Here is a 25,304-nt window from a genome sequence, read left to right on the forward strand (position 1 = left end):
CCTCAAGTTCAACCCCAGTATCAATTTATACCTCAAGGTCAACCCCAGTATCAGTATGTGCCTCAAGGGTATCAACCCCAAGGTCAATACTCGAACCAAGGTTTCCAACCACCCCAAGGTCAAACGTATGTTCAAGGAACGGGAAATGTACCTTTCAATTATCAATCCTACCCTCAACCCGATTATGGTCCTCAGTATTCTCAACCAGTTATGGGTCAGTACCCTGGAATGAATATAGTGTGGGATCCATTGCAAACCCAACAGGTGTTGCAGTCAAGTGTACAGTTGTCATCTCAAACTGGACAATCCCTAGTTTCTGGTACACCCCAGCAACCATTCCAGTCTAACATTCAAACTTCTGTACCTTCGGTAGTTTCTTAGCCTGGGCCCAGTACACCTCGTACTCTGCCTCAAATGACTACTATAACTGCCGCTACATCTGTTCAATCTACCCCACCTACTTCTGGAGTATCGACAGCTCTGGTTTCTACTGTTCCTGTATCTACTCCTCAGACATCTTTACCACCGTCTGGATCTACCATTCAAACTTCGGTTCAGATGCCTGTAGGAAAACCTGGTTTAATTACGGTTGCCATAAGTCAACCACAATTCACCTATCAACCATACCAGGGACAGTACCAGTTCGGTCCTATTGTCCAGCAGCTAGTTTATCAGTATCAACAACCCCAGTACGGTCTAGTTAATCCTGGTTTTCCGGGAGGATACAATATCCTAAACACGATTCCTATTCCTAGTTATCTTGGATATGCTCCTCCTGGGGCTAGTCTCATGACCCAGAGTTTTAGGGATCCTAATTAGCAGTTACCATTTAGCGCAACTTTGGACTTTCCTGACTTGTCACGCCTAACGAATGATCCCATTAATTATCTTCCGTTTTGGCCGCCAATGCCGAAAAAGTTGCCTAGTGACATTCCCAAGTTCAAAGGTAAATCAGGAGAGGACCCGTCGAACCATGTGATGACTTACCACCTCTGGTGTGCGTCTAACTCCATCACAGATGATTCAATCCGTCTTAAACTTTTCCAGCGCACTCTAATTGGTCTCGCAGCCAAGTGGTACATCGAGTTACCGCGAGGCACTTTTTATAATTTTAGTTAGTTAGCTACCTCATTTTTAACTCATTTTCAGTTGCCAGTCCGATATGACAATGGCACGGAATTGTTAACTTCGCTAAAACAATCGACATCCACGTACATTTCAGATCATATTCATGAGTGGAGATGTCGACGTCGTTTAGTGAAGGTATTTATTCCGGATTAGATCTTGGCTGAGTGGTTTGTAAAATCTTTGTTGCCAAAGATCACTGAAGATGCTACTAAAGCTAGAGTGGTTACTGAGGAGCAAGTCATTGCTCAAGCACAGTACCTTGACTTGGTGTATACTCAGTGGGGTATGTTACACGAAAAAATCCCCGATCTTCCCAAGCAAAATCAAATCTCTGCAGCTCCTTCGGGATCTCATGCCGCCGATGGTATGATTGGCTCAGTTAACACTAAAAGTAAGAATAAGTCTTCCAAGAATTCTTCCCCTATCATAACCTTGCCTGATTCCCCAACAGGAGATTCTTCTACAGAGATTTTTGCCGATATTCACGTTTTATAATCATCTATGGCCAAATTAAAATCCGGTGGGAAGAAGAAAGGAAAGAAGAAGAATAAAACGGACAAAAGTTCAAAGGAGAAACCTGAAAAGGCGGAATCCAATGACGAAAAGCGCAAACCTCGTTATCCTTGTCTCATTTGTGACGATGAAAATTTTACAAGAGACTGCCCTCATCTTGCAGAGGTTGCGAAAATTGTCAAGGGTTCCCAAACTCCTGTTGTTTTGAAGGATCCTTTTCTGGCTCAAGACAGTAAGATGATAGGTTCATCCTTGAGTGCCAATGAAGAACCCATACTGAAGATGTCCCATGTTAGGATTGTGACTCGATCGCAAGATTATGGTAGTAAGAGTCCTGATGATGGTAAAGAAGCAGAATCTTCTCATTCTCATCAATCAACCTCAGCTCCCAGTTTCGATCCACTACAGATCAAGAAACCTAATCCAGACTTGGTAATCAAACCGCCCACCAAGGGTATACTTTGAAAGTCAGCTTTCAATCCACATGTGAGAGGGGCTCAGAATTATAACATTGTTGAGGATTTAGCTGTTTCACCCTCGTCAATGTCAGCTTTGGAAGTGTTGCAATCATGCCCAGCACAACGTAAATTACTTTTGTCGGCTATAGGAGCTGTTGATGTTCAGGATCCGAACCTAATAATTTTCGATCTAGAAAATAGTACATCGCGTTTGCCTCATCAAATGGCTTTCCAGATTCCAGTGATAGTAAAAAACAGACCTATTCATCGGACTGTAATTGATGAGGGAGCCTCAATATGTATTATGTCGATACAGTGTTGGAGATCGCTTGGTTCTCCTTCACTAAATCAATCCCCGATGATTCTAAAGGTCTTTGATGGCCGTGGGTTTCATCCTTTTGGCATTTTACAGGATTTGCCTATAGGGGTTGAAGGAAAAACCATTAGTCTAGATGTGGAGGTGGTTGATGCTCCTCTAGATTACAACCTTCTCTTGGGTCGAAGTTGGTCTTATGCTATGACAACGGTCGTTTCATCGGTATTTCGAGTAATAAAGTTTCCACACAATGGAAAGATCATAACAATAGACCAGCTGGCTTACTTTTCATCCGACCCAGCCTCTTCGAAGAGTATACAACATGTTGGTAAAACGACTATCCCATATAAGGATGTTGGAGTAGGACTAGTTAAAAATGCGGGTTTACTGGGAACTTTTCCTTTTCCTCCAATCAACGCATCATCTTCATTCGCAACCATTCATATGATTACATCAGACACCATTGTTTATGATGATCCTTGGATCGTCCCTTCTGAATCTGAGATAGACTCGTTTGGCAATTCCATGCCTTTGAGTCCATATGAAATTGCCTATGAAGTCGTGCAGTCTTTTGCCGATCCGTGTTCAACCAAAAATGACTTAATGAATGTGGTCCGTGAGGAATCACTTTTCACATCAACCTTGGATTTGACCACGTTTTCTGAACTTGTTCACTCTGATGAGCAAATTCATGAAATCCTATGTGTAGATGATTTACCATGGGAAGATCTCCATCACAAATCTTCATTTTTACCTCAGGATGATCATTTTGAAAATGATTTCTCATCAATTTTTACAACTGAATATGTCAAGGAACCTCAAAATCCAATGAAACATCCTGATTCAGAGTTAAATTTGGGAAACATCTCTCGAACTATTCCTATTGACATTTCGGTTAAACCTAGAATTGTTGAGAACATTCATATAAGTGCCTCTTGTACAGATGACGAAATTCAAATATGTAAGGCCCTATTTCAAGAATTCCGCAACGTGTTTGCCTGGTCCTATGAGGAAATGCCAGGAATTGATCCTGCAATTGTTGTTCATGAGATCAAGACTTACCCAGATGCTAAACCCATCCGGCAACATTTGCATCAGATTCACCCACAAAAAGCAGCTGCAATTAAAGCAGAAGTTGAAAAATTGTTCAAAGCAAGTTTCATTTATCCGATCCCGTTAACGGATTGGGTATCGAATATTGTTCTGGTTAAAAAAAAGTAGGGAACAATAAGAATATGCATCGACTATAGGGACATTAATCGAGCTTGTCCAAAGGACAATTACCCAACCCCCTATATCGATCAAATCATTGATGATTGTGCCCATTGTGAAATATTTTCCTTTATGGACAGTTTTTCCGGATACAATCAAATCAACATTCTACCTGCCAATCAACCAAAAAATGCTTTCATTTTTCCATGGGGGACCTTTTCTTATTGAAAATTACCTTTTGGGCTTAAGAATGCCGGAGCAACTTTTCAAAGGGCGATGTCTTATGCGTTTCATGACATCAAGCACATTGTGCAACCGTATCTCGATGATTTGCCTGCTCATGCATTACATCGAGCTGATCACCTCGTCCATTTACGAGCAATCTTTATGAGGTGTAGGCATTATCGTATTCGGTTGAACCCACACAAATGTGTCTTCTGTATAGAAACGGGTCGATTGCTGGGATTTGTAGTTTCGAAAGCCGTCATTCACGTTGATCCCTCGAAGGTCGAAGCTATCATCAAATTGCCTCCTCCTTCGAGTCTTCACCAACTCCAAAGTTTGCAGGGGAAATCAAACTTTTTACGACGATTCATTCCTAACTACACCGAGGTTACAAAGGGTTTTACCCGGTTGTTGAAGCAAAACACTCAATTCTATTGGGATGAGATAGCTCAGAAATCTTTTGATGCACTCAAGCACGCGTTGACCCATGCACCGTTGTTGCATCCTCCCAATTACAACCAGGATTATTTCTTGTATCTCGCCGCCTCTCATTCCACCATTGGAATGGTCTTAGTCTAGGAAGATGAATTCGCAATGGAACATGTGATATATTACCTTAGTCGCACGTTAAATCCAACTGAGCTAAAATACTCACATGTGGAGAAATTGGAATTGGCAGTCGTTCAAGCTGTCCAACGTTTCCGTCACTACATTCTACTACGTAAAACTACGGTAATTTCGGATTGCAACCCTATGATCTACATTTTGACCAAGAAATTACTAGGGGGCAAGTACTCTAAATGGATCGTTATCCTGCAAGAGTTCGACTTGGAGTTTGAGAAATCTAAGTCTAAGAAATCTTTAGTTTTTACGGAGTTAATGTGTGACTTCCCACGTGCTGACACGGAAACTGTGCAGAGGAGCCCATTCCAGACGAATCCTTGTTTCTAATCAGCACTTTAGATCCATGGTATGGGGATATCATTGCTTATCTCCAGACCCAATCCTTTCGGCCAGAAATTTCAAGGTCAGAACGTCGGAAAATTCGATTCCAGTCCCAACAATTCAGAATTATTGGAGATACTCTTTATCGCCGTGGGGTGGACTCTATTTTTCGACGTTGCTTAAATCACGAGGAAGCTGCAAGGGTTCTAAATGACTATCACTCTGGAGCATGTGGTGGTCATATGTCTGGGTATGTCACAACCCAAAATATATTGCGCGCTGGCTACTTCTGGCCGTCTTTATTTAAAGATTGTATTACGGTGGTCCACAAATGCCACAACTGCTAGATTTTTGATCGTAAGATGCGCTCTCCACCTGCTCCTCTCCACCCTATAATTTCCGTTGGTCCTTTTGCCAAATGGGGTATCAATTTTATTACATGTAACCCTCACTTGGCCCGGGGGCATGCGTATATCATCCTTGCGGTAGATTATTTTACTAAGTGGTCCGAGGCGATGCCTACATTCGAGGCAGACAGCAAGAAAGCTGCAATTTTCGTGTTCAATCATATAATTGCTAGGTTTGGTGTCCCGCAAGCGATAATCAATGATCATGGGCATCATTTTTGAAATGTTATGATGATCAAACTTACAGGCCAGCTTAGTTTACGTCATGATAGTTCAACCCCTTATTATCCACAAGCGAATGGTCTAGTTGAATCCATCAACAAAGTTTTAGTTATCATGATCCGACGAATCATTGGGATTCATCGGTCGAATTGGCACAACATGCTATTTTCAACGCTTTAGGCGTACCGAACTTCAGTAAAAACATCAACAGGGTTCACTCCTTTCCAACTAGTCTATGGTTTGGAAGCCGTGTTACCCATTGAATGCGAAATCCCGTCACTGCAAATGGCCATCGAATTACTTCCATCCACTTACAAAGAGGAAAAGTGTTTGTTATACTTAGCTCAATTAGATGAGAATCGACATGATGCTACATTGGCAATCGAGACTCACGCAAAACACATGAAAGCTCAGTATGATTGAAATGTGACCCATCAAAATTTTTCGGAAGGAGATCTGATCTTAGTTTATGATCAAGCTAATGATAAATTAGGCGCTAGAAAATTCGTTCCTATGTGGCATGGTCCCTATGTTGTCAAGCGAAAGCTAGCCGAAGGGGCTTATGAATTGGTAGACTTTGATGGGGACTCTTTGGGTAAACCTAGAAATGGTCTTTACTTGAAGAGGTATTATGCTTAAAAAAATGGGTATGGAGATTTTTTAGTTCGGAAAGTTTTTATTTCTAGCTGGTGTGTTTTAGTTTAAACAGTGTGCTTAGCTTAGAGAGTGTCTTTTCTTCATTATCCATGCTTATCCTGGTTTTACTCTTGATATTGCAGATGTCGATGCCTCTCCAAACATATATTGGTTTCGTTGATGGTGCTTGTCATAATACACGGAACATCTCTTCCGCAACTTGGGTTATCTATTCTCCCTCTGACTAGTTAATATCTATGCATGGGGTAAGCCTCGGTCAAACAACGAACAACATTTCTAAAGATAGTGTGGTGATTGAGTTATTATCTGAATCTATTTCATTTGGGATTCATAGTTTGATAGTGAGGTTAGATTCTGAACTCGTTGTATTACAACTTAATAGAGTGTATGCCATTAGAAATCTAGTGTTATTAAGATTATTTTTGAGAGTGCATCTCTTGGAATGTGAATTTGATTACATTGAATATCAGCATATTCCAAGGTCTTTAAATACATTAGCAGATGCAATTGCTTCTCGAATGTTAAATAGACATTTGCAATAATCATACATGTAAATTTAAAACCATTCCATAACATGATTTACAAGATAAGCCGGTAATAATGATATATATATAGGAGTGTGTCAAAAAATACATTGTCTTCGATCATAAGTTGAAAAACACCTTATGATCGGCAAAAATGATAAGTACAAAAAACAAAAATGTCATATGTTCCCACAATAAGCGATCATCCTATCACTGGTGATGATCTCTATAAGAAACCACTACACGGGTCACCTTGCAAAGGAACCTCCTAAAAGGTCTCAGGACTCCAATCACATAGCGCTGAAGTCGACGAGGAATGTCGTCTATAGTGGTCTTGGGAATATCTCCTATCAAGTGCTCAAGATGACCCTCCAACTCAGCCAAACCTTTTCTGACTCGTCCTGTGGGGCTGGCGTGGGTGCAACTGGTTGCCTCCTCTCGAAAGGACCGAGAGCGGCTGGTCGCTGTGGACCCACATCTGCATTTTAAAAACTTTACTATCATTTGAGACGATGGAAAAATAACAAAAAAAAAATAAAATAGGAAAAATGTTGAAAAGGATTTTACTTGACTCGTCCCACTGCTCTCCTAGTGGAAGAACCATGTCTGGGTCACCACGAAAATCTATCCCAGCGTAAGGAAAGTCCTAAATGGAAAAGACCTGGTTTTCCAGCCATTGGAAATACTCAGGTTTGAATCGAGAAACCTATGTCCTCTCATCCGGGTGACGGGCCATGACTGCGACCCATCGCATCAGTTTGGGCTCTCAAGGAATCCCAGCTCCAACAGTAAGGTGCTGTGGGATCAGCATAGGAACCCTCTCACGACCAAAGCCCCATAACCAAAGGTTTTTAGTCATCCGTTCTTGGCCCTGGTCAGTTGACCTTTCACATTGGCCAACACGGCATCGCACCAGTTGAAGATGGTGCCTCGAAAGTAATCAACTACCATACGCATCTGGGATCCGGTGGCAATATGTAATGCGGCAGCTCCGCAAAGTCTGGTGACAGTAAATGCAATCACCATGAGCTCAGGACGAAATATTTTCTTTATGTCTATCCCTTTGTCTCTAGCCTATCTGTTGCGGTAACCTAGCCAGAGGCTATCGACAGACTGGCCACCTGGCCTAGTCCCGTGCAGAGTCAAGTCTTTGCCTATCTTAGGTAAACCAGTCAAGAGATATATGTCCGTCGGCTCGATTTCGAGCTGGTGACCGCCAATGAAGAAAAAATGGTCCTGTATGCTCCATCTGTCGACCAGCCACTATAAGGAATCCACCTGAGCCCTCATGCTAGGAATGGCCCTGAATTTGTACAATCCGCACGCCCTCAAATCATCAAGTGAAGGCTGATGATTCCATGTGGCAGCATCCATGTCCTCATGCTCTCGTTCACGCCAATCTAGCATGATGTACTCTCTGCATCAAGTATAAAGATTAATTAAATTGCTAGAAAATATTTTGATTGGTCCATTTTTGAGAATTTTTAGGTTCAAAACCCTTGCGGTGGGGTACGCACCCTCCGGGTTAGAAAAAGTGCATGGGACCACACTTTGTCTACACGGAAGGTGTGGACCCCAAGCTTTTTCCCAATGGAGAAAAAGTTGGGGTCCGCAGGCCCGCAATGGTAAACCTGCGGGCCCCCGTGCGCGGGTTTTGCGCCTAAAAACCCTCCCAAAAATGAAAATAAAAGACTAAAAAAAAAAATTAAACGGTTAAAAATGAAGAGTAGGATGATGTGGATTACCTGGAGAAGACAGCACTCGATTCCAACGGTCGGATTTTCCGCAATCTTCACGGGAAGTTTTCTGAGCAAAAGCATTATTTTCTCACCCAAACTCAAACGGTAAAAATGAATTGACAACGGCCCTTTTTATAAGTTTTTTGAGTAAATAAATCACAAATTTTTTTATGTTTCACTTTGAAAAGGTATTTTGCGACGTTTTTATCCATTTCAAACAGGTATGATTAATGTTTGTGTTTTTGTGCAGAATAAAGGATTATTCAGGCAAAATCTATCATTTTTAACAGAAAAACATGTAGAGTCATATTTAAGCTCTTTTCTGACTCCTAAAACATGAAAAGATTGTCGAGCGTTTCTTTAAAACTCGTTAAAACGGAATTAAAAGACGGTCCACTTACAGCTCTTTTCCGACTGTAAAAACATGAAAAGATTGCCGGATTTTTGTCGTTTCAAATTCGATATTGGTTATAAAATGACGTGTCATTGATCGCTTTTTTATTTTTTTTCGGGTCAAAGGCACTAATAACGAAAAGTACTCCTTGGTCGTAAAAGATCAAGTAGTTCTCTCAAGTATTATTTTATACTTTTTCGGGCTTGGGAGACACAAATTTATGAAAAAGGTCAACCCTGGAGTCTTCTTAAGTTTTTTCAGACTCTCTAAAATTGAAAAACGCCGAGTTTCTCCTATACTGGACTCGTTAAAATTTCACAGTAAAGGACCTATTCAATTACAAACAGGAACAAACCACTCCTTCTTAGGGTTCGAATTTAAACTAAGTTGGACTCATCCGAAGGATGAGCTTATAATCAAGCAAATGTTATCCTCCTCAAGCTTGTAAAAAATAAAGAGGTACTTGCCAGAAATGGTGGGGGAAAAGAGAGAAAAATGAGCCTGTTTGTCATACTTTGTAACCACTCTTGAACACGACGCTTTTATTCACCTGGGTTGGGAAATCCTTTGCCTAACAGTTGATCAAACCACATTGAAAGTCTTCAGCCGGTTTCTGGGTATCAACTTTGGGTCAATTGTCACCAAGCCCTCTGTCATGTTGTTATGTGTTCAAGAGGTCACTGCCAATAAGCCATTCATCTGCAAAATATCTATCATCCATCTTGACCATCCCTGAGTTAGTTCTTGCAACTAAATTTCTTCAACTTGATCTATGATTTCGTGTTGTGGGCTTGCCTACAACGGTTCGCTTTCTATCGACATCAGCTCATTATCTAGAAATATGATCTAGGAATCGTCAGTACCTTGAGATCTACATGCATCAATGGCAGGTTTCTCGCCTTTGACGACATTTTACATCATTGACTTTCGATCAAAGGATTCCGTGACATGCTCGACATCAACACATTTATTCGCATCTCATGGACTGTACTGGGTACTTTGAGAGCCATTGACATTATTGGTGGTTTCTCTCACACTTGTTAACAATTTACATCATTGACTGGTAATCAAGTGGTTTCTACCATGTTCGACATCAACACATTTATTCGCATGGATAAAATCATACTGTTTCGAGAAGTAGAAATGAAGACCCTGGATCTGGTTTCCACAATCCAGGCTGCGAGGAATTTTGTATTCATTATATAATGGACTATTTATAAACAGATGGTTGCATCCATACTGTGTCCACATGAGTCTATACTTGTGATGCTTTACAACATCATTCCTGTATCAGAGCAGTAGTTAGTTTTCTAGTCAGTTTTGATCTGAGTATGGGAATACCTACCTCAGCAATGATATGATCTCATATATATATTTTGCATTGAATGTTTTTACAGGTTCCAACCGGGTTCTCCACAAGATGATCCTAGAAAGGATAAAGTACTTCACTCTTCCTAAATGATAAGAAATCCTCATCTACTACAGACTTTGCAATTTAGGGGGCAATCTGTTACACAAAAATATCATCACCATGACTATTTGCAGTCAGTATGGGTCTATCATCACTTGTACTGTCGTCCTAAGCAAGTCTCAGACCTCAGCTCTTCAAATCAAGCTTTGGAAATGAGAGAAAGAAATTAAAAATCAATGTAACTCTGGTTTTGCACTCTCTCTCATGGTCAACTGCGGTCCCGCACCTTCTGTGTATAAAAGCTGTGGACCTGCCCGCTCTATCCCTAACGGTGTAGGTGTGGACCCCTGTGAAAGTCAAAAGGCGCAAGTTTTATCTTTAAAAACTCACTTTGGGTTAATTCTAGAGGTTTCTAGAAGGAATTTTGACGTGGATTGTTCGCTCTGAGGTGGTTCATGCATCCCAGAAGAGAAGGAGCTAATCCCTTGATGAGAGGAGCTATCCCTTTGAAGGAGGGCTTTATCCCTTTGAAGGAGGACCTAGTAACCTCCCTCCATTGCACTATAAATACAGGCCTTGGGTTGGTTGCTAGGGAGGTTAGAAGCTGAACATTTTTTAGGGTAAATGTTGGTGAAATCAAGACTTCCTAGTTAAGCCTAAAGAGGAGAGATCACATACCTTTTTGGTTTCATTGGGGAGTGAGTGAAACTTGTCAAAGTAGAGGAGACTTCTTGCTGGACCCTGGGAGGAGCTTGTACAACGTCAAGGCAAAGGTTGTAAGGTTCTTCTTCTTTTGAATTAATACAATCAAACTCATTTTTCTCAACAAGTATCTTATGTTATTTGTTTCACAGACTCCTTGAATTTCATGTTAAATATGTTTTATGAAATTGGCTTTTTAGGTGCTATTTAATTTGTTTGCCTTGTTTGTGTTTGCAGATTCGTGAAAAGGAGCTCATTTATATTGAAGGAGTGAGGGCATCTAGAAGCTAGCGTTGGACCTAAGGTAGGCCCTAAAAACACTTGTTTGCTATTGTTTATCAAAGCATATTTAGAGAAAGATAATGTCTGGTTGGTTTGCTTGTCATTAGGTCTTCTTTAGATTCTAGGAAGGTCTATCTTGTCCGCAAGATCGACTTATTCCGTGTGACAATAAGGACCACGTAGACATTTCGGAGGGTAAGAGCAATGATCTGGCCATCGCAGAGGCCATGAAACAGAAATACAAGCTGGAGAAGAAGAAAAGGGGCTACGCAATATCCAGCATAAACAACAGAGCAGTCAAAGTTGTGACCCAGATACTGGCAGGTAAGCTCATGCGGAAGTGTCGTGCGGATGAGGTGCTTGCACCAGTGGTGGCACTTTCTGAAAAATGCACAGACAGGGTCTAGTTTAACTGGTTTGAGTTCTTGTGCAAAGAGTTCTTGGAGAATTGTCGCAAGGCACAGGAACAAGGAAAAATGTTCCACTATGCATGGCCTCTATTGTCCATAGTGCTAGTGGTTGGGGAATTGCCTGAGGATAGCTAGTTCCCCACAATTGCAAGGGATCTCTCAGAGGCTGTGAAGTATGATTTACTGTGGACCACTAAAGACGTGAACCAGATCCACGACAGTAAGATATTATGGGTGTTCATGGAGATGAACATTAGAATGGGGATTAACTGCGAACCATGGTTATCACCCACTGTCTACGACAGCTTGCAAAGTTTCGCAGAGTTTAAAGTGGAATTTCATCACATCTATCTTAGGGCATGAAAGGAGGCAAAATCCGGCGAAACACAGGCATGAAACGTCCGGTAAGTACTCTGTGGATTCTCTATGTTCTCCGTATTGTTATGCTGGGATAATCATGTGTAGATTGTGGGGATTGCATGATTCCGCTAATTTCACTATAGAAATGGTTCCCTTGATGGAAGCGGCATGTAATAGTGAGATAATGGATTGGACAACGATACTATCAGATAAGCTAGCGAAAATAGTTCTAGTTTTAAAACTAAAACTTCCATCTCAGAAAGGATTATTCCCCCATTCTACTACAGTGCTTATATTCTAGATACCCTATGTTTTAATTCTGAGCTTCCTGTACTCAGCTGGAGGTGGACTCCACAAGACCCCACGCCTATTCATATATACCATCAGAAATTTTGGAAGACTTCCTACAAGCACCATTTGTACCAAGTCTGTAACGGCTTCATGTTACCCATTATTATTCTATTTTTAATAAACCTGATCCCAAAATTTCTTACCAAGTAGGGATTGATTTAACATCAATAGGAAGATGGTTCGGAGAGGAGAAATTTACTTATGTAAGAATTTTCGGTAGCCAAGCCGAACCTCATGTCCTTCCTTTGTACATACCTGACAAACTGCTCGCAAGCGAGATAGCCTATCAGATCATTGCCAAGGGAGTTACACAGACTCTCAAGAAAAATAAGAAGCAATTTTGGCCCTCCTTTCCTCTGAGATGTGGTGTATACACTTTGCATGATTTTAAACATGCAGAAAAAGAAGCTACAAAAATCAAATAATTAACTCTAGCAACTCTCCCAAGTAGGAGATTTGATCCCAACAAAGTCGCCTATAATGCACTTGAACAGGCCAAATTAACAAAGTTTGATCATGTATAATATTAGTTTGGCGACCTGTTCTCTTCAGCTGAATCAATGTATCAGGTTAGATCGTTGGCCATAATGCAATACAAAGATGAAGGGTTAACTGAATTCAACAGACTTAGAGAACAGAGGTTGCAAACTCTGCCTCTAGATCTGTTAGCAACAACCCCAGCAACAAAACCAAGCGAGCCTGAACAACAACATTCAAAGGAACCTCCGGTTACAATAAAAGAAAAGGAGAAAGTGCAGGAGGAAACCCATAACAAAGAACAGGAGAAAGTGCGAGAGGAAACCCAGACTGAAGAACAGAAACAGAGCAACATAGAAGTGAATGTGGATACTCATATTGATCCAAAATTGCTCCAGGAATGGCAGCAATTTGATTCTATTATCAGTAGTCTTGAATGTTCAAAGGACACCGAAACTTCGAAAGCAGCAGATACACAAGAAACCACTTCACAACAGGTTCCAAGTGGAACCAGCAGCCTACCCAGTTCAAAGGAAGTAGAAATAATCCCAAAGGACCCCTCCAATCAAATCATTTTGCAGGTAGAAGAAATTCCTCCCTTGGATGTCTTCTATAGCCCAAGGCACAACGCTGTGGTAAAATGACAGAGGAAGAGAATAAGGACTGATAAACCTTCCCTTTTCCCAGAACAGACGGTCATGGGCAATGTGGTTTGGAAGGAGGAATTTGACCCCTCCGATGACCTAACAAAACTATCACAATATGCTGGAGCCTATTCGGCAGCAACAATAGACAAAGCATCAGAGGTGAGTCTTTTATTAAAAACAAAAGACCAGGAAATATTTTTATGCAGGCACAGCTAATAGAAGCACAACAGAAAGTGGAGCAGGCAGAACAACAATTTTTAACACAACAGCAAATAAATAATCAATTAACTCAACAATTGCGGGAAGAGAAACAAAGGATTGATCACAGCGCAATCCAGAAGTAGAAAGAGTTGTTTGAAGCCTTGGCACAAGTGAGGGAAGCAAATGAACAAATGTTGAAGACAAAAGATGAGCGGATTGCTCAACTATCAACACATCTTGAGAAGACAAAGGGTGTCCCACAAATAACCGAATTCAAATTAGAAGCATTATAGGTAAATAAGGCATTAATAGCCCAAATCAAGCTTCTATGTCAACAAATCTCCCAGGTGGAACCACTATGCGAATTGACAGCATCAATAAGTAAACAAACAGAAAAGGCTAGAACAGAATTAGATGAAGCTGAAGAAACGTTAACTGAATTTCTTGATTGGCAAGATACCGATCAGGGACAAGTGGCAAATTTACCAAGAATTTTAGAGTCTCATAAAGATATATTGTTTACAGAATGGCAGTCCCATTTAATGAAAGCAGAGAGGGCAATTTCAAGGTGAAAATCAACCACAAGTAATTTGGTTGAATTGGTTAATAATACTCTCTACTTGTCAATCATGATTTCCCAATTCACTCCAAGTAAATTGACAGTGGTCAAAAAATTGGAGCAGTCATGCTATCCAGATCTAGAGGAAAAGGGGAGATTAATTGCTGGAATTAACAGCTTAACATGGGATACCTATTGGTTCTTCTTGGTAAAACCACACAGTCAAAGAGCCGCCCTCAAATGCCTTACATATGCAATCGGGTATATTATCCCCAATATTCAGGATGCCACCTATGCCACCCAGCTTAACTCTCGCCTCAACAGACCACCTGAAGTGGAGCCAATGCTTGCGATAAGTTAGCTCAAGTTTAAAGGCAAACGACCTACTTGATGATTCATGCCGCCGACTACCATATTTCTAAGAAGGAGAAACTCAAAATCATTTGATACCAATTAAGTAGGATTTCAGTTTCATAGATAGTTAGTTTAATTTAGTATTTATAGACCCTTTCATGTTTTTAGAAAGGGTCGTAAAGTTTTGTACTTTACTTAAAACCTGAAGTTGCACTAATGTGCTTCAGGTATATTCTTTTATAAAACTGGACCAATCATTCTGATTTTGGCAAAGAAGCTTTTATGCAAATGTGCACTATTGTCTTTGTTTGAAAGTATTTCTGCGTTAGAGGAAGAATTTCAAATAGTGATTGATGTTGGAGAGTGACTCGCAGCTCATATGGTACTATTATCTATGTCTGAATCCATTCTTTTTATATGAATTGTTATTTGATTGCCTTTGCTATTGTCGAATATATATATATATGTGTTTTAACAACATTTCTTTATTCCCTTCACCATTGAATGTTTATGGTAATGCTTTTCGTTTGATCATATATGTATTGATGATATAAATGATGAGTGTAGCAATGTTGCGTTAATCACTTTTTTTAACTATTTAAGCAAAGTAATATTTGAATGAGTAAATGTCCATGTTTATTAGATGGAGTCATCTACATGCCTGTTAATAAACATAGATCATCAAGCGCTACACCTCAAAGTACAATAGTTCCCAGGATTAGTAGTAATTCTTTTTATTTTGCTAATAAATTAAGTTATTCGCCTATCATTAGATTAGTCAATCAATCATTCATTCATTCCGTTTATTCATTGCTAGGAAACTGGTCCCATTATCCCCAGTCGGAAACACCATTCCAAACGGAAAAGGAGCTGTATTAAGGTCCGGACCGGGTGGTTATCCCCCAATGTTGATACAACGATTTTCGGGGCATCAACATTTTTGGTGCTAGAAGGAGGGCCTCAACTGTGAATGGCAAGCAAACCCAAATCTGCAGGCCATTCTAAGAGTAATTCTCCCTCCGCATCACCTCGTACTTCCCAATTGCATGCTGGTTCTCCAGTATCCAAACAAGAAGAAGAGGAATCAACTACCACTGCTCAAACCCATCATACTCCAGAACAACTAAGTCTTGAATCCCCTGAAGTCCAGTCTCTTATCCACAAACATCAGAGCTTCTTGATTTCACCACAGAAATCTAAGGTATCTCAAAGTAGTGCGACTTCGCAGTTTAATTTACCTCGCCCTCTCACCAGAATTCAGAGCGGAAAGCTCGGTATTAAACCCACTGAGTTCCCTTTACCCAAAAGGAAAAAGGCGAAGAAAAACACTGAAGGATCTGACAGTGAAGAGCTTTCACCCACATCCTCCATCTCACCTTCCCCCGTGCGAAGTCAACCATCCACTCCCCCATTACATATCGTTGTTCATCAGGGATTAGGAACTTCAACATCCTGACCTACTCACTCCCCAACATCATTTCCTTCCCGGACATCTAGAATTTCAACTGTAGTATCATCTACTACTGTTGTTATAATGGCAGATCCATGGACCAGGCCTGGTGCAGTCAACATGCCTGCACCATTGTATGCATTACCTAATGCTCCTAAAAAATGGCTACCCAAGTTTAACCCAGATGATGGAACGCAAGCTGAGGAACATATTAATAACTTCATGCTGGCAGTTAACTTGAAGGGAGTAACAGAGCAAGATGTTGTTGTTAGGATTTTCCCTTATACTTTGCAAGGATCAACAGGATCCTAGTATTTTTCTTTACCTTCTGGTTCCATTACCAGTTGGACGACTTGCCAAGAACAGTTTCTTACTAAGTATGGAGATGATAGGTGTTTGGCTATACTAATAAGCGATCTCTCCAATCTTAGGATAGAGCATAGGGAACCAATTAAGGAATTTAACGCGCGATTCAATAAACTCTTGAATAAGATCCCAACAGCCTTCGAACCAATTGAGCAAATCTGAAGCGAATGGTATATAACTGCCCTACCTGCCAATATAGCTATTTTTGTAGACAGGGCTGGAAAACCTACTTTAGCTGAAAACATGAAAGAAGCACTTGCTGTGGAGAAACGTATTAATGCTCTAGAAAAGAAAGCTGCTCTGGAAGACAGAAAAGCCAAAAAAGTTTCTTTTAAATATGATTCAAAGAAGAAAACCCCTAAAGATCCATATGACATGGAAGGTCTTCAAAAGGTTCTCAAGACTATGTCAAATGAAATGGTTGAAATCAAAAACAAGTAGCTGAAACCTCAACCAAAAGACCCTTTAGAAATTATAAGAAAACTGAATCAAAACCACCAAATGTTATATCAAATGCAGATTCATATCTTGAATAAGGAGAAGAAGAAACAGCTACACCAACTGATGAAGAAGAGGAAGTTGTTGAATGTCATGGAATGTGGGATTTTATATTACCTAACTCCGATACAGAAAACGAAGAAGAAGCATTTCCTGTCACTACCAGGAGTAGAGGTACCTCTGAACCCGTTCAGATAACTTCGAAGAAAAGAAGTGCAGGTGCTGCTATAACAAAGGAAAAGGTACCCCCGAAGAAGCCACCTGTGACAATTCCACAAAACCAACCTTCAACCTCAACAATCCCATCAACATATAAGACACTGGTAGTGTCTGATTCAATGGATTACAATATTGTTGATGACATGAAAAAGACCAAGGCAAACATTACCATGTTTGAACTGAGTAAATTGAAACATCAGCAAAAGTTGCTTCTCAAAGAATTAAATGTTGTTCCTACTTCACCTCTTCCCAGTGCTAAAGCTGCAAACGATACAAGTCAACCACCTTCTGGTATGGTCAAGCTACTGATGCAGTCCTAATAGGAGATAGATCAAACTCTCATACTCCGCCTTTCCTTCTAAGCTATGATATCTACAATAGAAACCTGCACAACTGCTTGATTGACTCAGGGGCATTTTCTAACATAATGCCAGCTTCAGTTTGTTCCAAACTGAACATTGAACCCCAGAAGTCTGCTATTCATATTGAACAGTTGGACAGGACTAAAGTACAGGTTTTGGGAGAGATCAACTCTATAACTATCAGGTTATTTGATGATCCCATAATAGTACAAAGGATTGATATCCTAATCGCTGATATACCTGAATTTTATGGTTTGATCTTGAGTAGGGATTGGTCTGAAAAACTACATGGGTATATTTATATTGATTGGTCACATATGTGGCTTCCCTATAAGGGTAAGCCAAATCAAATAAGGATCAATCGGGAAAAGCATATGACCCATAAAGTTACTGAATTTGAACAAGAAAACTAACCAATAGCATTTAATAACAACATTTTGGGGAATTATTCATCAGAGTCGTTCTTTGGCAACTTCACTGCCCAACCATCCCCTTTCTCAGTAAACCATTTTACATCTCAGATCGAAAATTATTCACAAATAGATAGGTCAAGATGTTTCAATGATACTGAGAAAACTGTAAATAAAATTGTTAATACTTCTTTATTTTGTTCATTATATTTCGATGGGTCCAAATCTAGTGAGGGCTCAGGAGCAGGATGTATTTTGATTAGCCCGCAAGGGGAAAAAACAATGCTATCCTGTAGGTTAGAATTTGAATGCACAAATAACACAACAGAGTATGAAGCCTTAGTCCAAGGACTATATAAAGCTACTGACCTCAAGGTCCAATATTTGAAAGTGTTTGGAGATTCTGAAATTATTATCAAACAGGTAAGGAATACAATTCATTGTCTTTCCACCCATCTCAAACATTATCAATCACTGGTACAGGAACTCACCTCCCACTTTTTGGCATTCAATATTTCTTCTATTCCCAGGTCTCAAAATTCGGCAGCTCACCTGCTAGCCAATGTTGCTTCCAAGCTCCTACCTTCCGAAGACTATAGCCCAGATAGATTTTCAGTAGAATTGCTTTTTAGACCATCAATTCCCGACAATGTAACTAATTGGAGAGTATTCAACCATGATGAAGACATTTTACAGTTCTTAACTTCTGAAAAGTCCTATGATGATCAAATCCTCGAGGAAAACGAGAATGACCATCAAATGAGAGGTAAACCCGAGGAGAATTCAATCCCTAAGCATGTGGTGAAGCTTGAGGATCTTTATGATATTAAAGACAGGTTTAAACCTGTGACTAATGCAAAGCTCCAAAGTTCTACCCTAAGGTTTGAGTTGATAAACCTTGGCACTAAGCAAACTCCTCAAAACATTATTTTAGAATTAGGACTTTCCTTGGAAGAAAAGGAAGCATTCATTAGACTGTTAAGGAAAAATAAACAGGTTTTTTCTTGGAAATGTGGTGATTTAAAGACATATGATACATCCATCATCCAGCATACCATTCCAATGCTTCCCGAACATAAACCAATTCAACAGAAATTGAGAAAAATACATCTGAACTTAGAGAGTCAAATAAAATTTGAACTTAATAAACTCCTGAAAGCTAAGATTATTTTTCCCGTTCGGCACTCAAACTAGCTCTCCAATATGGTGCCAGTCAGAAAGAAAAATGGTGACATTAGGATTTGTATAGATTTCAGAAATTTGAACAAGGCGAGCTTAAAAGATAATTTCCCATTACCTACCATGGATCAGATACTCCAATAAGTAGTAGACTTTGAGTTAATGTCCTTTCTGGACGGTTTCTCAGGATATGACCAAGTTTTGGTCCATCATGATGATCAACTCAAAACCACATTCAGAACAAAATGGGGAACATATGCATATTAGAAAATGCCCTTCGGACATATTAATGTAGGAGCGACGTTCCAAAGAGCGATGGATATAGCTTTTAAAGGGTTGATTAATAGAACAGTAGTCATCTACCTAGACGATATTACTGTATTTTCTAAGGAGAAGTCCAATCATTTGCACGATTTAAATCAAATCTTCCAACGCTGCAAAAGATATGGTATTTCTCTTAACCCTAAAAAGTCTTTCTTCGCTCTTGACCAAGGAAAGCTCTCAGGCTTTATTGTGTCTAAATATGGCATTTATATTGATCCTGACAGGATCAAAGAAATCTCTGAAATCCCTTTCCCTCATAATAAAAAATCCATGCAGTCATTTTTAGGCCAAATCAATTTTGTCAAAAGATTTGTTCCAGACTTTTCTCAAATCATTTTTCCACTTCAAACTCTAATTAAGAAAAATTCAGTCTTTAAGTGGGGATCAACAGAAAAATAAGCGTTTGATTTAATCAAACAATCAATAATCAATGCCCTAGCCTTAAATACTCCTAATTTTTCTAATCATTGCACATTGTATAATATCGCATCCAACTTGTCTTATGCAGCAGTACTCACACAGCTTAATGATCACAATTTGGAAGCACGCATTTCATTCTATAGTTAAAATCTTCAAGGTGGTGAATTGAATTACTCCGAGGTAGAAAAACAAGCCTTTGCTGTATATAAAGTCGTCAAACATTACAGACCCTTCCTTTTAAAAGCCCACACAAAAGTTATAGTTCCTTTCCCTGCAGTAAGGCAACTATTAATCCAAAGAGAACTAGGTGAAAAAAGCCCAAACTGGGTTACAACACTTCAAGAATATGATTTAGAAATTAAACCAGCAAAGATTGTTAGAGGCCAAGGTTTTTGCAGGTTATTGGCAGGAGCATTCGACATTCCAGAATCAGGTGATACAGATCAAATCGAAGAAATCAACCAGATAAGTATTACTGATTCGGAATCACAATATGCGGACTTGATATTTTATTTGAAAAATGGGTATGCACCTCCTAACCTGTCTTACAAAAAAAAAAGGGCCATTAGATTAAAAGCAAAAAATTTCACAATTATTGATGATGTGCTTTTTAGGCAAAATTATGATTCAATCTTATTATGATGCCTAGAAAAACCTGAAGCACATAAGGTTTTGCAGGAATTCCATGATGGACCAGTAAGAGGACATTTTGGAGCTGACACAACAGCCCACAAAATCATTCATGCTGGATATTATTGGCCCACTCCGTTTAGAGATGCTTATGAATATGTAAGGAAATGCAGAAATTGTCAAACTTCTAGTGGAAGGGAAAGAAAACCAGCTTTCCCTTTGCAACCGGTCAACATTGAACAACCATTTGAGCAATGGGGATTGGATATCATTGGGGAAATTACTCCTCATTCTTCCAAATAGCATAAGTATATCCTTACTGCCACTGATTATTTTACTAAATGGGTTGAAGCAATTCCTTTGAAGACAACAAATTCTGAGGCAATAATTGAATTCATAGATCAATTCATCATTACCAGGTTTGGTGTCCCAAATGCTCTTGTTTTTGATAATGCATCTTACTTTTCAGGTAATGCTATGTTTGATTTCGCTATTAAAACAGGATTTAAATTAAAATATTCTACTAATTACTATCCCCAGGGTAATGGTTTAGCAGAGTCTACAAATAAAAATCTGATTAAAATTATTAAGTGAACTATCGAACAGAATCATAAAACATGGCACAAATCCTTAATATTCGCACTATGGGCTGATAGGATAACATAGAAGGCTTCCATAGGATCTTCTCCGTTCGAACTTGTATATGGAAAAGAAGCAGTACTACCCACAAATCTTGTTCTTCCTTCCCTAGCCCTAGTTCAGTTTATTGAGGAAAGACCTTCTTCTTCTATTCAACTTAGACATGACCAAATTCTAAAATTAGAAGAGGAAAGAGAAAAAGCCAAGGTTATTCATGCAAAACATCAGCAAATCATCAAGTCATCCTTTGATTCAGTCTCATCCGGTTCAAAAAAAATTCAAGTCGGTGATTTAGTTCTGAAATGGGACAAAGCCCATGAAGATAAGGGAAAGCACACCAAGTTCCAAAAGATGTGGCTTGGGCCATTTCAGATCTGTGAGAAGATAGGCCATTCGACCTTCATATTACAAGATTTATCAAGATTGAGAGATTCTCTCCCTGTTAATGGCCTTATCTTAAAGAAATTCTTCAATTGAGAAGGTAACCCCTTCTCCTTTTTAATAGAATTTTGTAGTTTGTAGCACCATTAGGAAATAAAGTTGTAAGGTATCTTCCATTGACCTTTGCAGTACTTAAAAGTTGCTCAACAAAAGTAGTGATGATATTTACTTTTAAAATAATAGAAGTCTTAGATAAGAGGAACAATTTCTAGGAAACTAGGTATAATTGCATTCCAAAAACATACTTCAATTTTTGTAAACTCTTCTCAAAGTTTAGAAGTATTGTAAATCATTTTCTGTTTTCAAATTGGTCACAAAAAGGTTATCAATATCAAAACAGAAACTAATCCAATTTCAGCATCTTCAACTCTTACCCTGTCATCCATTTACTCTTAAGGAGAAAATTGTCCATCCCATTCACCAAAGTTTATGGTTACTCAGAGTGTAATTCTAAAATATTTGAAATAAAAGATAAGAGGTCTTATTACAAGCCTGCTTACCATGATCAACGAGAAATATTTTAACCGACATTACCAATACTGCATACCAAAACAGGGTAATGGCTTAGAATTATAAGACAAGGGGTCTCATCACGAACCAACTTGTTCAGTTAGATTACTACCAGTGAATGGCATTTTCAACAGCTGGCCACCAAACCAGGACAATGGCTTTTTATCTTAGCAATAACAGAAAAAGGAAAGGAAATACAAAATATGAAAACATGTTTTGAATTCATTCTGTTAATCACACTCTTAAATGGATGGAATAATGGACAATAATATGGTTTAAAGGTATCCCTGTCGAAACTATGAACGTTTGCTGGCAACAGAGGCTCTACCTATGACAGACGAGTTAACTATAAAAGATGATTTGGAAAGGTTTTCTGTTTTATCATTATAAACCAACAGAGGCCTATTTAAAACTTAGAATGTATCTAATTTTAAATAAGAGAGGAAATTAGCAAAGATAGTTTCATTTTACTCGGAATGCATATATACCTAGTTATATTAGAATTTTCCACTTTGATTAGAACTCTATTTTGAAAAAGATTAAGTATTTCCATGCTTTTCAGAGATAACCATTTCTTCCAGCGAATCGCCAATTGTTGTGCTCTACAACAACCCCCCATTTCATATCATTTTTATTCACAAAACTATTATATGAAATGGGTCCCTTTTAGTTTTGATTGGTATCAACTTTGTATTATTCAAAAAGGTTCGAAAACAAAATGAAAACATTATAAAAAACCTTTTTGACAAACCAATTTTGGTCTTATAATATAAATAATCAATCTTTTATCATTGTGATAAAGCGATCGCAAGATCGCATATCGCAATGACAAAGGAGGCATAACTTAAAAACCCATCAGTTTGCTCTGACGCGATAACATGCAATAGCTTATCGGATATCAGCAATCATAAGTTCCCATAATTAAAGTTCCTTTCGACCCAATGCGATGCGATATCGCTATCGGCGATTAGCGATACACTATCCATGATTTTTAAAGTGTCTTTCGATCCGATGCGATGCGATATCGCATATCGGCGATCAGCGATATACCATGCATGCTTTTTAAAAGTGCCCATAATCCCAATGCGATGTGATGTGATATCGCCATCGGTGATCGGGGAATTCAAAAGGTGTCAATATGAAGATTTAATTCTTCCCTGACACCCGATTGCGATAAAGCCAAAATCACAAACTTCAAAAAGCCGTTAAAGCAGAGGGATATTACAATTAATTCGTATTAAAAGCCTTATCTTTCAAACAGTGATTTACCTACGCTCAACTGCCAAAACATTCAAGGCACGCTTAAACAAATCATTCGGCCGATTAATGATATGACGGGCATTTAAAGGATTGGCAGGTTTTAACGGCCATTTAATGAAATAGTAAGTCTAAAAATCTTCTCATAGATTGTATCCACGACCACTTTAAAGTTAATCCCTCATCATGCATTGATCAATATATCTCACTCGTATTTGGTTTTCGCTACCAATTCGCCGTGTTACGCTTATTTCCACTATTGTGTAGAATTCTTCTGAAGTAATAGATTCAAGAAGAATGGGGAATAAGTCTAAGAAAACCACAGACGCTTCCACTGCACCAGCCACAAGACAAGTTGTCGCTGATCCAGCAAATAAAAAGAAAGGATTAATATCTGATACTACATGCTTAGGACTCACCAAGACCACTTGGAAAAGTACCTATAATTTGATCGAATCCGAAGAACCAAAGGTGACGACAGTACAAGCTACAACGGGTTCCAGTAGAAAATCTGATGGTACTTTGAAAGACTTGGCCGACTCTTTCCTTCATCGGATAGCGGCTCGGGAGAAAATTCTCCCATATACGGATGTAGTAAAGTGGGCAATTGAGGAAATCCCAATTACACACAGAACTTTCTGCAGCAAAGATGGGAGAATCTTCGGTTCATTCAAGGCTGATGATTTAAGGCAAATGTATCATTTGCCAGAGCCAGAGAAGAAATACAACAAGGCATTTCTGGAGAAATTCCAAAATGAGAACGAAACTGAATCTGAACCCATTCGGGAATGGAGGCAAAATCCAGCGAAACACAAGCATGAAACTTCCGGTAAGTACTCTGTGGATTCTCTATGTTCTCCGTATTGTTATGCTGGGATAATGATGTGTAGATTGTGGGGATTGCATTATTCCGCTAATTTCACTATAGAAATGGTTCCCTTGATGGAAGCGGCATGTAATAGCGAGATAATGGATTTGGCAACAATACTATCAGATAAGATAGTGAAAACAGTTCTTAGTTTTAGAACTAAAACTTCCATCTCAGAAAGGATTATTCCCCCATTCTACTACAGTGCTTATATTCTAGATACCCTGTGTTTTAATTCTGAGTTTCCTGTACTCGGCTGGAGGTGGACTCCACAAGACCCCATGCCTATTCATATATACCATCAGAAATTGTGGAAGACTTCCTACAAGCACCATTTGTACCAAGTCTGTAACGGCTTCATGTTACCCATTCATTATTCTATTTTTAATAAACCTGCTCCCAAAATTTCTTACCAAGTAGGGATTGATTTAACATCAATAGGAAGATGGTTCGGAGAGGAGAAATTTACTTATGTAAAAATTTTTGGCAGCCAAGCCAAACCTCATGTCCTTCCTTTGTACATACCTGACAAACTGCTCGCAAGGGAGATAGCCTATCAGATCATTGCCGAGGGAGTTACACAGACTCTTAAGAAAAATAAGAAGCAGGTCTGGCCCTCCTTTCCTCTGAGATGTGGTGTCTACACTTTGCATGATTTTAAACATGCAGAAAAAGAAGCTACAAAAATCAAATCATTAACTCTAGCAACTCTCCCAAGTAGGTGATTTGATCCGAAGAAAGTCGCCTATAATGCACTTGAACAGGCCAAATTAACAAAGTTTGATCATGTAGAAGATCAGTTTGATGACCTGTTCTCTTCAGTTGAATCAATGTATCAGGTTATATCGCTAGCCATAATGCAATACAAATATGAAGGGTTAACTGAATTCAACAGACTTAGAGAACAGAGGTTGCAAACTCTGCCTCTAGATCTGTTAGCAACAACCCCAGCAACAAAACCAAGTGAGCATGAACAACAACATTCAAAGGAACCTCTGGTTACAATAAAAGAACAGGAGAAAGTGCAGGAGGAAACCCATAACAAAGAACAGGAGAAAGTGCGAGAGGAAACCCAGACTGAAGAACAGAAACAGAGCAACATAGAAGTGAATGTGGATACTCATATTGATCCAAAATTGCTCCAGGAATGACAGCAATTTGATTCTATTATCTTGAATGTTCAAAGGACACCAAAACTTCGAAAGCAGCAGATACACAAGAAACCACTTCACAACAG

The sequence above is a fragment of the Pinus tabuliformis genome, chromosome 2_1 (genome assembly GCF_031772625.1).
Source record: "Pinus tabuliformis cultivar Carrire ecotype Pingquan chromosome 2_1, CPIR1, whole genome shotgun sequence".
Lineage (NCBI taxonomy): Eukaryota > Viridiplantae > Streptophyta > Pinopsida > Pinales > Pinaceae > Pinus > Pinus tabuliformis.